This window comes from Neoarius graeffei, chromosome 20 (genome assembly GCF_027579695.1).
Source record: "Neoarius graeffei isolate fNeoGra1 chromosome 20, fNeoGra1.pri, whole genome shotgun sequence".
NCBI classification, from domain to species: domain Eukaryota; kingdom Metazoa; phylum Chordata; class Actinopteri; order Siluriformes; family Ariidae; genus Neoarius; species Neoarius graeffei.
Window position 1 is genome coordinate 13,422,933 of NC_083588.1, and position 15,365 is coordinate 13,438,297.

A 15,365-nucleotide genomic window follows, 5' to 3' on the forward strand; every position below is an offset into this window, starting at 1 on the left:
GACGTCTTCTCTGGGCCAAGGCTCATTTAAAATGGACTGTGGCAAAGTGGAAAACTGTTCTGTGGTCAGACGAGTCAAAATTTGAAGTTCTTTATGGAAATCAGGGACGCCGTGTCATTTGGACTAAAGAGGAGAAGGACAACCCAAGTTATTATCAGCGCTCAGTTCAGAAGCCTGCGTCTCTGATGGTATGGGGTTGCATTAGTGCGTGTGGCATGGGCAGCTTACACATCTGGAAAGACACCATAAATGCTGAAAGGTATATCCAGGTTCTAGAGCAACATATGCTTCCATCCAGACAACGTCTCTTTCAGGGAAGACCTTGCATTTTCCAACATGACAATGCCAAACCACATACTGCATCAATTACAGCATCATGGCTGCGTAGAAGAGTCCGGGTACTGAACTGGCCAGCCTGCAGTCCAGATCTTTCACCCATGGAAAACATTTGGCGCATCATAAAACGGAAGATACGACAAAAAAGACCTAAGACAGTTGTGCAACTAGAATCCTACATTAGACAAGAATGGGTTAACATTCCTATCCCTAAACTTGAGCAACTTGTCTCCTCAGTCCCCAGACGTTTACAGACTGTTGGAAAGAGAAAAGGGGATGTCTCACATGCCCCTTTTCCACCAAAGCAGTTCCAGGGCTGGTTCGGGGCCAGTGCTTAGTTTGGAACCGGGTTTTCTGTTTCCACTGACAAAGAACTGGCTATGGGGCCAGAAAAACCAGTTCCAGGCTAGCACCAACTCTCGGCTGGGCCAGAGGAAAGAACCGCTTACGTCAGCGGGGGGGCGGAGTTCTTAAGACCAACGACAATAACAAGACCACGAAAGATCGCCATTTTTAAGCGACGAGAAGCATCAGCTGTACAATTGCAAAGTCATCCATTATTATTATTATTATTATTATTGTTGTTGTTGCTGCTGCTTCTTCTTCCGCGTTGTTTTTGCTTCGATATTCGCGCCAAGGTTTATGCAAACGTAGCGACGTAACTGACGTATACAGCGACGTAATGACGTATACAGTGACGTAATGACATGGCTTCCCTTAGCACCGTGAGCTATGGAAAAGCAAACTGGTTCTCAGCTGGCTCGCAAGTTGAACGAGTTGTGAACCAGCACCAGCACTGGAACTGAACCAGCCCTGGAACTGATTTGGTGGAAAAGGGGTAACAGTGGTAAACATGGCCTTGTCCCAACTTTTTTGAGATGTGTTGTTGTCATGAAATTTAAAATCACCTAATTTTTTTTCTTTAAATGATACATTTTCTCAGTTTAAACATTTGATATGTCATCTATGTTCTATTCTGAATAAAATATGGAATTTTGAAACTTCCACATCATTGCATTCTGTTTTTATTTACAATTTGTACTTTGTCCCAACTTTTTTGGAATCGGGGTAGTACATTGAAGGTATTTTCTCTCCCGTGAAAAATGTCCTACTTGGAATTCTGTAGCGGGGATCAAGTGTCTTGATTAAACTCTTAAAACCCTCTTGTTCAACCACAGAGAGGGGTTGTAGGTCCTTCACGATCATCTCGGCAATGCTCTTCGTGATATCCATGGCTCTTTGTGAATTATCTAGGTGACATAACAAAATGATTAAGATAATGAATTCTGTAACTGTAATCTGCATGTAGCCTAAATAGGAATACTATTTTTCCTTCAACAGTTAACACAAAAGGGTTTTTATATTCAGCCATATTCATATTTCAGTTTTGAGACATATGTAAGTGTATATTTTTTAGTTTCAGTAAAACATTTTTTTTTTCAACTGGCTGAATATATGATAATAGTTTAATTAGTCTGCTGAAATTGCATCTCTGATCACCAATTACGCTGTGAAAATATTACTTTATGCTGGAGATTACCTGGATATTCCTGAGTTTTGGGTTGAAGAGTCTCTTCCAGAGACCTCTGTCTCTGTTACCCCTTTTCCACCAAATCAGTTCCAGGGCTGGTTTGGGGCCAGTGCTGGTTCACAACTCATTCAACTTGTGAGCCAGCTGAGAACCAGTTTGCTTTTCCATAGCTCGCGGTGCTAAGGGAAGCCATGTCATTACGTCGCTGTATACGTCAGTTACGTCGCTACGTTTGCATAAACCTTGGTGCGAATATCGAAGCAAAAACAACACTGAAGAAGCGGCAGCAGCAACAACAATAATGGATGACTTCGCGTTTGTACAACTGCTGCTTCTCGTCGCTTAAAAATGACTATCTTTCACAGTCTTGTTATTGTTGTTGGTCTTAACAACTACCCCCCACCCCGCTGACGTAAGCGGTTCTTTCCTCTGGCCCAGCAGAGAGTTGGTGCTAGCCTGGAACCGGTTTTTCTGGCCCCAGAGCCAGTTCTTTGTCAGTGGAAACAGAAAACCCGGTTCCAAACTAAGCACTGGCCCCGAACCAGCCCTGGAACTGCTTTGGTGGAAAAGGGGCATCTGTCGGAGGTCTGGCCTGGTTTTGGGGATCTCCCCCTTCCTCAACTTTTTTTGCAGTTCAGTGTTCTCTCTGGGGTGAACTGCTTTAATATGTTTAAATAAATTGGTGGTGTTACCACAGTAGCGAATAACTTTTCTGCACACGTCACATGTGGCATTGCCTTTGTCAACTGCAGTGAATAATGTCCATGTCCACGCAGCGCTTCTTTCTTTCCGCCATCACGGCCTGCTCTCAGTCAGTGCTCTGACTCCCCGCTCTCTGACAAAGCGGGGAGGGGCAAGGTGTGAGTGGCAGAGAGAGGTGCGCTGTTTACACAGACAGATTTAGAGAGAAACTACGCTGTGACGAAAGTATTGATCTCATCATGCTAGTATCGATTCGATTCCGATACTCACCTTGGTATCGATACTCTCGATACTCAGATCGATACGCCCACCCCTAGTATCTTGAATCGGGTCATGATGAAGCAGGAAAAAATGGCGGAGAATTTAGGGTCATGTGGCTTTAAATTCAATAATTGTTCTATTTAAAAAAAAAAAACGAATAAAATTGGAATTCTGTGATTCGAATTCAGTAGCTTTCGGTCCACTAAACAAAAATAATTGAGCGTCGGGGGAAAATTATTTTTATGACCTATAGGGCCTCCGATTTTCCGCGATCACGGAAAACGGACGGAAATCGCGGAAATTGGGGTCAGAAACGGAATCTACGGAGCCCCTCTGGTGACATGGGTGAAAAAAAAATATTCCGGGGCCACGAGTTAATAACGCGTGGGAACGAGATCCTATTCTGTGGCCACAAGTGTGGGGACGAGATGATTATTGGGTGGCCACAAATTAATAACAAATTAATAACGAGATGATTCAAGTTCCAGCTTGATGGGATGATGTCCAGTTTTTGAGCGGCTGTCAATTGTGCAATAAATACAGGATTTATCCTGTATGATGAAATCTATAACTTCCCCGAGGTCAGCATATTCTCTACGTTTGAGCCCGTGCTTTTTGAGCAGCCGAATTAAGAGTGTCTTGCTCAGAATTACTCCCTGTCAAACTGCAAGTGATTTAAGGATATCATTATAATTCTTACCTGGATTAAAATAAAATGAAATCAGATCAAACTTGTCCATATTTGCGGCTGAAACTACTGATGCCAGAAAGTCAGCCGTCTCCGTGATGAAATTACTAACACTTCTCGTGGCCACGAGTTATTAATTCATGGCCACCTAATAATCACCTCGTTCCCACACATTAAACAAGTCGTGGCCACGGAATAGGATCTCGTTCCCACGCGTCGTGTGGCCACGGAATATTTTCAAGCACAAAGGAACTCCTAATGCTGTATTATAATGGTGATCTTGAAGGCAGATTTTGAACAGTCAGATTTCCATTAGTAGTTTGCACCAAGGCTTTTCAGTTTAACATTATATAATAGCAACTGATTATTTTCATGATTTAATGGTTTATGTTCTTAAATAAGAAGTTATGTTCCGAAGAATGATTTTCTATATAAAGAGTTTGAAGACTTGTGCATTATTAAATGAACAATTTACAGGCAAAATGTAAATTAACCTAATAATAGAGTTAACCGTTAAATAATTTGAATCATTTAAAGTATAGGCCTATATTAAATGGACACTATCACACACTTTATGTTAGACCTGTCGTTGCACTGAAAACATTGTAAGCATAACAACGAATAGAAGTTTGAAAAACATGGATAAAATGATAACTGAGATTTTTATTTAAATGTACATGTATAAAGAGTAAGGATAACCATAAAAGTATTAATATACAATATAAAGTTTTAAAGAAAATAGCAGGAGCCAGTCAACAATCAAGTTAACAGCACTAATTAATTACAGTCTTAAATAAATGAAAGAAACACATTTTCAGTGAAGTGAAATTTAGTGTTGATTCTAAGGTGCATTAAGATATTAGAATGTGTACAGAAAGTTTAAAGCTTTAGATGAAGTTGTACTACAGCAAGCCAGTAAAGCAGGATTACAGGGATAGCTGCACAAGGACAACAAACATGCAGATGCCTCCCAACACCAGTTACCTGAAACATAAAATTTCATGCATTTATTACATGTACTTAAGAATTCTGATTCTGAATTATGTATTTTATATGTTGAAAATCTAAAAATGCCAATTTAGTTGTCATTTGAGCATATAACTGAAACAAATTATCTGAAACGGAATTAGCTATTCTCTGAAAAGGAATTTAATGTTTTTTGAAACGGAAAATAGGAAGCTCTAGACCTACAGCTGAAAAATCTGAAAGGCAGTCTAGCTTTCAGCTTCTAACCATTTAATATTGAATTGAACTCTAAAATGTCTCATCTCAATAAAACTAGCTCCATTGTTATTTTTGTTCAACCCTTGTTTGTTTAAATCCAGTGCAATCACTTCACACCTTTTTATTTCTTTTCTTTTTTTTTGTCTGGACAGATTGAGATTGGTCTGTTGGTGGGAAACAGTCAGGTGATCTTTGAGAAAGCAGAGAATTCCTCTCTGACACTTGTCGGTACGTTTTGGTTGATGACTGTTTTAAACGCGCGCTTGAATTTCACACACTGAAATATTGTCTATTTACGCATCAGGAAAAGCCAAAACCAAAGAGGCACGTCAGACCATTATTAATCCAGACTAGAACTTTGAGCGCATGGGAATCGGCGGCCTGGATAAAGAGTTCTCGGACATCTTCAGGAGAGCGTTTGCATCACGAGTCTTTCCTCCTGACATCGTCGAACAGATGGGTACAGTCAGTCTTGTTACATTTCAGCTCCTCCTGTACTCTTCACTATTTCGTAGCACTCTGTCCTCGTTGACGTGTTTCATAGCGAGTGTGCTTGCTGGGTCTCACTCTCTGCAGGATGTAAGCATGTTAAAGGCATTCTGCTCTTTGGTCCTCCTGGCTGTGGGAAGACTCTGATGGCGAGACAAATCGGTAAGATGTTGAACGCCCGTGAACCGAAAGTCGTAAACAGACCAGAGATTCTCAATAAGTATGTTGGCGAGTCTGAGGCCAATATCAGAAAGCTATTCGCTGATGCTGAGGAGGAGCAGAAGAGGGTAAGTAACAAATAAAGACAAAAAAAAAAAAACACTCACACACAATCAGCTAACTTCCAAGATTAGGTCACTGTTGGAAGTGTTCTTATTAGATTTGTTGTTTGGGGAAGTTTGGGATGGAACCTTCGTCTCCTTGTAGATTTGTGTTCATAAATTTCTCTTTCTCACTTTGTGGTAGTTGGGTGCGAACAGCGGGCTGCACATTATCATTTTTGACGAACTGGATGCCATCTGTAAGCAGCGTGGCACAGGAGCAAGCAGCACTGTGTCCATGACACTGTTGTCAATCAGCTGCTATCCAAAATTGATGGTGTGGAGCAACTCAACAACATCCTCGTTATAGGTACAACACGACACGCACAAACGCACATAACACTCCTCGAAAGTGTGTAACAGTAAGCAGTACTCCGATTGTATTCTTTGTGCACTGAAGACAACAAAGGAGCTTGATATCTGTCTGTCTGTACTTTATTTTGTTATATCGACAATGAGTGTTTTACTGGGAAATACGCCACTCTTATTTTTCATACAAACTACATCCAGGGCATTGAGTAACACACATTTTTCAAAATCCTCACTCGTGAGGAAATCGGTGCATTGTTTTGATAAATTTGGATACTTTTTGTTGGTGTCTATATCATGAAAATAAACTCACACGTTGGCTTGAAGATCTCATTCTCATCTCATTATCTCTAGCTGCTTTATCCTTCTACAGGGTCGCAGGCAAGCTGGAGCCTATCCCAGCTGACTACAGGCGAGAGGCGGGGTACACCCTGGACAAGTCGCCAGGTCATCACAGGGCTGACACATAGACACAGACAACCATTCACATTCACACCTACGGTCAATTTAGAGTCACCAGTTAACCTAACCTGCATGTCTTTGGACTGTGGGAGAAACCGGAGCACCCGGAGGAAACCCACGGGGAGAACATGCAAACTCCACACAGAAAGGCCCTCGCTGGCCACGGGGCTCGAACCCAGACCTTCTTGCTGTGAGGTGATGGCGCTAACCACTACACCACCGTGCCGCCCTGGCTTGAAGATATGAAGTTTATTTTCTCGTGTTGAAAAATTCATCTGAAATACATCGCGGCTCAAAGTGACATATTTAAATTATACTGGCTGGCGTTGAGTGATGCGAGTCGACGAGTTCAATATCCTGCTTGCTGAATGGAATATATCTGATATGTCACGAAAAAAAAGCCAGCCAATATTATATTTTATTTATTTATTTCATCTCATCTCATTATCTGTAGCCGCTTTATCCTGTTCTACAGGGTCGCAGGCAAGCTGGAGCCTATCCCAGCTGACTACGGGCGAAAGGCGGGGTACACCCTGGACAAGTCGCCAGGTCATTTATTTATTTATTTATTTATTTATTATTTTTTAAAAATTATTATTGTACACCCATTCCTTTCGAGTCTTGACAACCATGCAATATCGTAAACCATATTTAAAACTCATACTGACGTAATGCACATAGGATAAGCGAGATGCAAACAATATTGCATGCTATCGAAGCAAATGAATGAAACCCGCTAGAAAGAAATACAACACATGTTTTTATTCCATGGGAAAAGTGTCCTGTATGTATGATTGTAACAGTTCTCATGAAGGGGTGGAGCACAGAGGACGGCAGGACAGAGATCAGGTTTGAAACTACGATTTTTATTCCCACACTTTTCAGTGAACAAATTAGAACCCAGACACACACCAACACACAACCGGCATCTGGTTCCGGTATGAGCCCTCTGCTCTCTGCTCTCCCTCTTTAAATAGGGTGCAGACACTGGGAAGACACACACACAAACACAGGTTAAAACAGGTGTAGTGATTCTGCCACTTACCTTCCCTGACTCCGCCCTCCTGTCACAGACCGGCGCTTGGCCACGCCCCCGCTGCCACAAACCCCACCGCCCGACTCAGGCCGGGCGGCCGTCCGGCTTGCAGCCGAACCCCCCCCCCACGGGAGAGGAAGTCCGCCACGACCATCTGCGCCCCTGGCCTGTGGACCACCTTGATATTAAAGGGTTGGAGTGCCAGATACCAACGGGTGATCTGTGCGTTGGCATCCTTCATGCGGTGGAGCCACTGGAGGGGCGCGTGGTCCGAACAGAGGGTGAAAGGGTGCCCCAGCAGGTAGTAACGGAGGGCGAGGACCACCCACTTGATTGCCAGGCACTCTTTCTCTATGGTGCTGTAGCGCCCCTCACGCACCGACAGCTTCCTGCTGATGTATAGGACTGGGCGGTCCTCCCCCTCCACCTCCTGGGACAAAACCGCCCCCAGCCCTCTGTCCGACGCGTCGGTCTGTAATATAAAGGGGAGAGAAAAGTCAGGGGAGTGTAAAAGTGGCTCCCCACACAGTGCGGCCTTTACCTCAGAAAAAGCCCGCTGGCATTGCCCCATCCACTGGACCAGATCTGGTGCCCCCTTTTTAGTAAGATCAGTTAGAGGGCTGGTGACGTCCGAATAATTAGGTATAAACCTCCAATAATAGCCAGCCAGCCTCAGGAACTGTCTCACCCCCTTTTTGGTCTTGGGTCTCAGACAGGCCGCAATTGTTGCGGTCTTGTTAATTTGGGGCTGCACCTGCCCGTTGCCCAAGTGGAAGCCCAGATACTGTACTTCCACCCGCCCAATTGCACACTTCTTCGGGTTGGCTGTGAGACCCGCTCGCCTCAGCGACCTAAGGACGGCCCTCAGATGTTCGAGATGGCTCGGCCAGTCATTACTATAGATGATGATGTCATCAAGGTAGGCGGCCGCATAGGTGGCGTGGGGGCGGAGGACCCGGTCCATCAGCCGCTGAAACGTAGCGGGCGCCCCAAACAGCCCGAACGGAAGTGTGACGAATTGGTGTAATCCAAGCGGTGTGGAAAAGGCCGTTTTTTCTTGGGATAGTGGAGTCAAGGGGATCTGCCAGTATCCCTTTGTCAAATCCAGTGTCGAATAAAAGCGAGCCGTGCCTAGTCGATCGAGCAACTCATCAATCCGAGGCATTGGGTACGCGTCAAATTTAGACACCGCGTTGATGTTTCTATAGTCCACACAGAACCAGACCAACCCGTCGGCCTTGGGTACCAAGACCACCGGGCTGCTCCAGTCACTGTGGGACTCCTCGATGATGCCCATTTCGAGCATGGCCTTGAGTTCTTCCTGAACCACCTTTTTTTTTGTGTTCGGGTAGCCTGTAAGGGCGGCTACGCACTACCACCCCTGGGGGCGTCTCTATGTGGTGCTCTATGAGGTTAGTGCGACCGGGCAGGGGCGAGAACACATCCGAAAACTCGGTCTGCAACTGGGCGACCTCCGCGAGTTGGGTCAGGGAGAGGTGGTCTCCACAGGGGACCGGAGGGATACATGACGCCAGTGCCCCTTTTTGGACCTCCGGCCCCAGCTCTGCCTTCTCTGAAACCACCGACACCAACGCCACAGGGACCTCCTCATTCCAGAGTTTAAGCAGATTGAGGTGGTAAATCTGTAGTGCCCCACCCCTGTCCGTTCACCTCACCTCGTAGTCGACGTCCCCGACTCGCCGTGTGACCTCAAAGGGTCCTTGCCACTTGGCGACCAATTTGGAGCTCGATGTGGGCAACAGTACGAGTACTTTATCTCCCGGTACGAACTCTCTAAGGCGCGTACCCTTGTTGTACAGGCGGGTTTGCCGTTCTTGGGCCTGCCGCAAATTCTCCTGGGTTAGGTGGGTGAGCGTGTGGAGTTTTGCGTGCAGGTCCATAACGTATTGAATTTCGTTTTTGCTTTGTGAAGGTCCCTCCTCCCAATTTTCACGCAGCACATCTAGAATGCCGCGTGGCTTACGCCCATATAATAATTTGAACGGGGAGAACCCCGTGGAGGCTTGGGGAACCTCTCGCACTGAAAACAGCAAGAGCTCGAGCCACTGATCCCAATTACGTGCGTCCTCACTTACGAATTTTTTAATTATATTCTTGAGGGTGCGATTGAACCGTTCCACTAAACCGTCCGTTTGTGGGTGATACACGCCGGTGCGGATCGGCTTAATCCCCAATAACCCATACAGTTCGCGCAGTGTCCGTGACATAAACGTGGTGCCTTGATCAGTCAGAATCTCTTTCGGGATTCCAACTCGGGAGATAACGCGGAAGAGCGCCTCCGCAATACTGCGTGCTGAGATATTGTGCAGAGGCACTGCTTCCGGGTATCGCGTTGCATAGTCCACCAGAACTAATATGATCCATCTCAACTCTTTCAAACGGGGTCTTGATTAATGGTAGAGGGCGCAAAGGCGCTTTTGGAATGACCGCTGGATTCACTAACTGGCATTCGCGGCACGCTGTACACCACCTACGAACGTCGCCGCAAATCCCCGGCCAATAGAATCGGGCCATTATTCGGGCTAGTGTCTTATCCTGCCCTAGGTGTCCAGCCATGGGATTAAAGTGAGCCGCCTGGAATACCAATTCCTGGCGGCTCTTTGGAATTAAAAGCTGCGTGACTCGCTCCTTATTTTGAGTGTCCTACGTCACTCGGTATAATCTATCCTTCATAATCGCGAAGTAGGGGAAGGACGGGGTGGCGTTCGGCTGGAGCGGTTGACCATCGATTACTCTCACTTGGTCAAACGCATGCCGCAGAGTCTCGTCTCGCGACTGCTCTAATGGGAAATCTGCGAGGGATTCCCCAACAGAGAGAGGAGGAGCCTGCTGCTCCTCACTCTGATGCGGAGATGACGTAGACGGCTCTGTGACAGCTGCTCCCGCCAAAGCGACACCGGGACCTCCCCCTGTTAAATGGCAGGACCCACTCTTTACTAAGTGTGTCATTAAATCCCGAAATCCCGGCCAATCTGTCCCCAAAATTAAGGAGTGGGTAAGGTGAGGATTAACCGCCGCCTTCACTATAAATTTTTCCCCTCTGAAAAAAATGTGGACCGCCACCAAAGGGTAGCTGTGAACGTTCCCGTGCGCACACAACACCTTTACCCCCTGTGCTCCCCCCAATGCCTCGTCTTGAACCAGGCTTTGGTGGATTGAGGTCTGATTACAACCAGAATCCACCAACGCCTGTTATGTATCCCCATGAATACTCACCGGTATGCGATACGCTCTGGCCCGATCGAGGGCGGCTCCTGGCGCGTCGGGGATCCGAACCACCGTGTCCACCTCCATGACCGTGCACTGCTGTTGGAGGTGGCCCGGCTCCCCGCAGCGCCAGCAAGCTGGCCCGGGCTTCCTCTCCACACCGATGTTCTGGGGCTCACTCATCTGAGGGGGGGGAGAGACAGACACAGAAGGGAGAAACGGGAGGGCACCGCGGGTGCGGCGGGCCGGCCCAGGTGGCGCCGGCCCCCGCCTCCGCGGTGGGGGAATGGGGCGAGGACGAGACACAGGAGGAGAGGGAGAGAGAGAAGAGGAGAGAAGAGGCTGTCTGCTGTCCTGCCGCCGGGACAGCCGCCAGCTCGACTGCCTGATCCAGCGATGCCGGGCGGTGGCACTGGACCCACTCCGCGGTTCCTGCTGGCAAGCATGCGATGAATTGCTCCAGCACCGCCTGGTCGATGATCCCCTCGGCGTCGCGGTTGTTGGCCCTCAACCACCGCCAGCAGGCGTCCTGGAGTTGCTGGCCGAACGCGAACGGCCGGCCGACTTCCTCTAAGCGCGGAAGCGCTGCCGCTGCTGTTCCGGGGTGCGCCCCACGCGCTGGAGGATGGCCCGGCGAAGGTCCATGTAGGCCAGCCGGCGGTCGGCGGGGAGCTGTAGCGCGGCCAGTTGTGCCTCTCCCGTTAGCAGGGGGAGGAGGTGTGCCGCGCACTGCTCCATCGGCCACCCCGAGGTTTCCGCGACTTGCTCGAAGAGCGTGATGAATGCTTCGGGGTAGTCCTGTGGGCCCATCTTTGTTAGGGTGAATGGGGACGGGCCCACGGTGGGAGCGTTGGTGGACCCCACCGACGCGAGGAGGTGCCGGAAAGCCTGTCGATCTTCTTGTTGGGCCAACACCAGGGCCTCGAACCGCTGTTCTTGCTCCTTTCGGAAGGTGAGTAGCGCCTGGTGCTGGCTTTGCTGGGCCGTGGCGAGGGCGTGGACCAGTTCGGCGAACGGGGAGGACTCCATGGGGCTGTTAGGCTGCTGTGCTCCGGTCCCGGGTTTCAGCACCACTGTAACAGTTCTCACGAAGGGGTGGAGCACAGAGGACGGCAGGACAGAGATCAGGTTTGAAACTACGATTTTTATTGCCACACTTTTCAGTGAACAAATTAGAACCCAGACACACACCAACACACAACCGGCGTCTGGTTCCGGGATGAGCCCTCTGCTCTCCCTCTTTAAATAGGGCGCAGTCACTGGGAAGACACACACAAACACAGGTTAATTGACAACAGGTGCAGTGATTCTGCCACTTACCTTCCCTGGCTCCGCCCTCCTGTCACAGACCGGCGCTTGGCCACGCCCCCGCTGCCACAATGATATTTCCCGATATTCATTCCCATGATGTCACTCCCAGTGTTTTCCCGCTGACTTGACGTGCGTTGTCAAAATGGCAAACCGGATTAAAATTCTTTTGATTAATTTGCTTTTTTTTTTTTGCGCATGTCTATATATTATAAAGAACATTACACTGTGGAGCGAAAATATGAAGCTTCTCGTAGTGAAAAATATTTCACTCGTTTGCTTCACTCACTTGTAAAATATGTTTACCACGCAAAGACACACTTCATATCTTCACACAGCTGCGTAATATCCTTGATGTATGCTCCCAGACAGGGCATAACGTCGGTGTATTTCAATCCTTCTTACCTACTAAACATCAGTCGCTTAAAACTCATTACTAGGCTTGGGTACCAAAACTCAGTTCCAAATTAGAACTGGATCTGAAATGCCAATGCCGGATACCTGTGGGGGGGGCAACAAACCAACAACAACAACAAAAAATACCTTAATTTTGGGTATCAGTTATGCTTATTGGTTCTGAAATAACTACAATAAGATCTTATTGCACACCAGGGCTACATATCTGCAAGGACATACAGTGGTGCTTGAAAGTTTGTGAACCCTTTAGAATTTTCTATATTTCTGCATAAATATGACCTAAAACATCATCAGATTTTCACACAAATCCTAAAAGTAGATAAAGAGAACCCAGTTAAACAAATGAGACAAAAATATTACACTTGGTTATTTATTTATTGAGTAAAATGATCCAATATTACATATCTGTGAGTGGCAAAAGTATGTGAACCTTTGCTTTCAGTATCTGGTGCGACCCCCTTGTGCAACAATAACTGCAACTAAACATTTCCGATAACTGTCGATCAGTCCTGCACAGTGGCTTGGAGGAATTTTAGCCCATTCCTCTGTACAGAACAGCTTCAACTCTGGGATGTTGGTGGGTTTCCTCACATGAACTGCTCGCTTCAGGTCCTTCCACAACATTTCAATTGGATTAAGGTCAGGACTTTGACTTGGCCATTCCAAAACATTAACTTTTATTCTTCTTTAACCATTCTTTGGTAGAACAACTTGTGTGCTTAAGGTCGTTGTCTTGCTGCATGACCCACCTTCTCTTGAGATTCAGTTCATGGACAGATGTCCTCACATTTTCCTTTTAAATTTGCTGGTATAATTCAGAATTCATTGTTCCATCAATGATGGCAAGCCGTCCTGGCCCAAATGAAGCAAAACAGGCCCAAACCATGATGCTGTAGATCTGATACTACTTTTACTGATACTACTTTTGCAAACCACTAGTAAAGATAAACAAATAAGTGCCAGGAATCAAGTGTTGATATAGTAGTGGGGATATAGTAGTGGGGATGGCTGTGCCAGGCTAGTAATCTGTACTACACAAGGAGGCCTGCTGGTGGTCATATTTGTCTGGGTCATACAATTCTATGTTCTATAGCTGCCCTGGCCCCCAATCACAGTCAGGAACGACAATGTGGCCCCCAGAGAAAAAAGTTTGGTGATCCCTGTTCTGACCAATCAGAATAGGGAATTCAACAGGACTGTGGTATAAATCCAAATAAAAGCATGAAAATATATAATGCATGTTTTTCATGGTTCTAGATAAGCCACTGTGTGATAGTGGTGTTGACATGTGGGAGGACAGCAGAGTGGAGGACGAGCTTTCCCCTGAGGAAATTCAGATGGTATACATGCATGCGGACGCACAGTTTGAGTCACACAGTTTGAGTCACTCATCATGTGTGTATCTGTGTCCAGTTTGAGCAGGAAAATCGGAGGCTGGTGAGTGAGATGAATAGCCTGGTGGATGAAGTCAGGTAAAGACACACATTATACACACACACACACACATGTTACTGTGTGGAAGCGCCAAGTACTTTTTATTATAAGATATATTCTATCATAGCACTTTTTATTCAAGAGCTGATCTTAAAGCAGCCTGACAGACCTTAGTTAGGTTAAGGAAGCAGGTTTGTTGTAATTAGCAATCGGAAAGGAAAGCCTCAGATGGTAGGAGTAAGATCTGGATGGTGCCTGTAGGATCTGGATTGATGACTGAAGGCTCAGAATGGCAGGAGTAGGATCTGGACAGGGACAGCCAAGATGACTCAGGATGGCAAGAGTGGGACCTGGAGGGAAGGTTGGGGATGGCAGGAGTGGGACCTGGAGGGAAGGCTCAGGAGGAAAGCTTGGGGATGGCAGGAGCGGGCCCTGGAGGGAAGGCTCGGGAGGGCAGGAGCGGGCCCTGGAGGGAAGGCTCGGGAGGGCAGGAGCGGGCCCTGGAGGGAAGGCTCGGGAGGGAAGGCCTAGGAGCGGGCCCGGGAGGGAAGGCAGGAGTGGGACAGGAACAGGGTAGCAGCTTTGTGGGCATCAGAACAGGAACAGAAGCTTACAGTGCTTGGTTTAGCAGAAGTAAAAGCTAATGAGCTTTTGCGTAGTGGATGCTTGAGTGAGTGAGTTTACTTTTTAGCCAGGCTAATCTACACACTGATTTCTGCTTTGTTCAGAACGATATACCTTCCCTGAGCTGTCACTGATTTTGCTCTGAATAAATTAGCTCGCTATGTTAAGCTAAGCAGTGGGAGAATGATTGATAAAGGCAAATGTCATCACTTCAGGTCTTAATTGTTACCAAAACAAATGCCACTGAAGGCTTGAGTAAAGAAAGAGTCTCAAGAAAACTGTCCCTGTGTGTTTGCAGGCAGATTGAAGGTAAGGTGGTGGAGATCTCGTGGCTGCAGGAGATTTTTGCTGAGAAAGTTCTGCAGCAGGTGTGTGGGTGTGTGTGTGTGTGTGGGTGCATGAGCTGAATTAAGAGGCTTAATTCTTAACTAGAATTAAAATGTCTTTTGTGTGTGATGTAGGAGACAGAAATTGATAATATTCATCAGCTGGTTGTTGGAGCCACAGAAAATGTTAAAGAAGGCAATGAAGACATTCGAGAGGTGAGCAACACACATCCAGCATGTTAACATACAGACACAGCAGTTTTCTTCACACTGGTTCTACTCGGTATTACTGACTCATTGCACTTTGAACCCTGAAGATGTAGCTAGATGAGCCCTGCTGTGTGAAAACGGCCCGTTCTTCGGACGTTGATCCTTTAGTTAACTTGATTTGGATTATTGCCAGTTGGTCCCACAACAAGGTTGTGCCTTTAGAAGAATCTAAATACAGAAAACCATGAATGTGGGATGTTCCTCAGTATATTGTGTAGTTATTAAAGCCAGGTCATTTAATTGCTTTTGAGAGTCTGTGAATAAGCTTAAAAATGTTCTGCAGTCTTTAAAAAAAGTGTTCACTACTTGAAGAAGGAGCTTACCCCTGCAGTCTCCACTACTTATGAATAGACATCTTAATTTTTTCGCTCATCTGGGCACAGGCCAGGCCGGAAGAGCT

At 46.7% G+C, this 15,365-nt stretch overlaps 1 long non-coding RNA gene across 1 annotated transcript; it reads left to right on the forward strand.

The window, feature by feature from the left end:
- The first annotated feature begins 13,723 nt into the window (after window positions 1-13,723).
- LOC132869185 (uncharacterized) lies at window positions 13,724-15,050 on the forward strand. Its single transcript, XR_009650911.1, has 3 exons — window positions 13,724-13,783; window positions 14,668-14,737; window positions 14,831-15,050. It is a non-coding gene; the product is annotated as an uncharacterized LOC132869185 (long non-coding RNA).
- The last annotated feature ends 315 nt before the right edge of the window (window positions 15,051-15,365 follow it).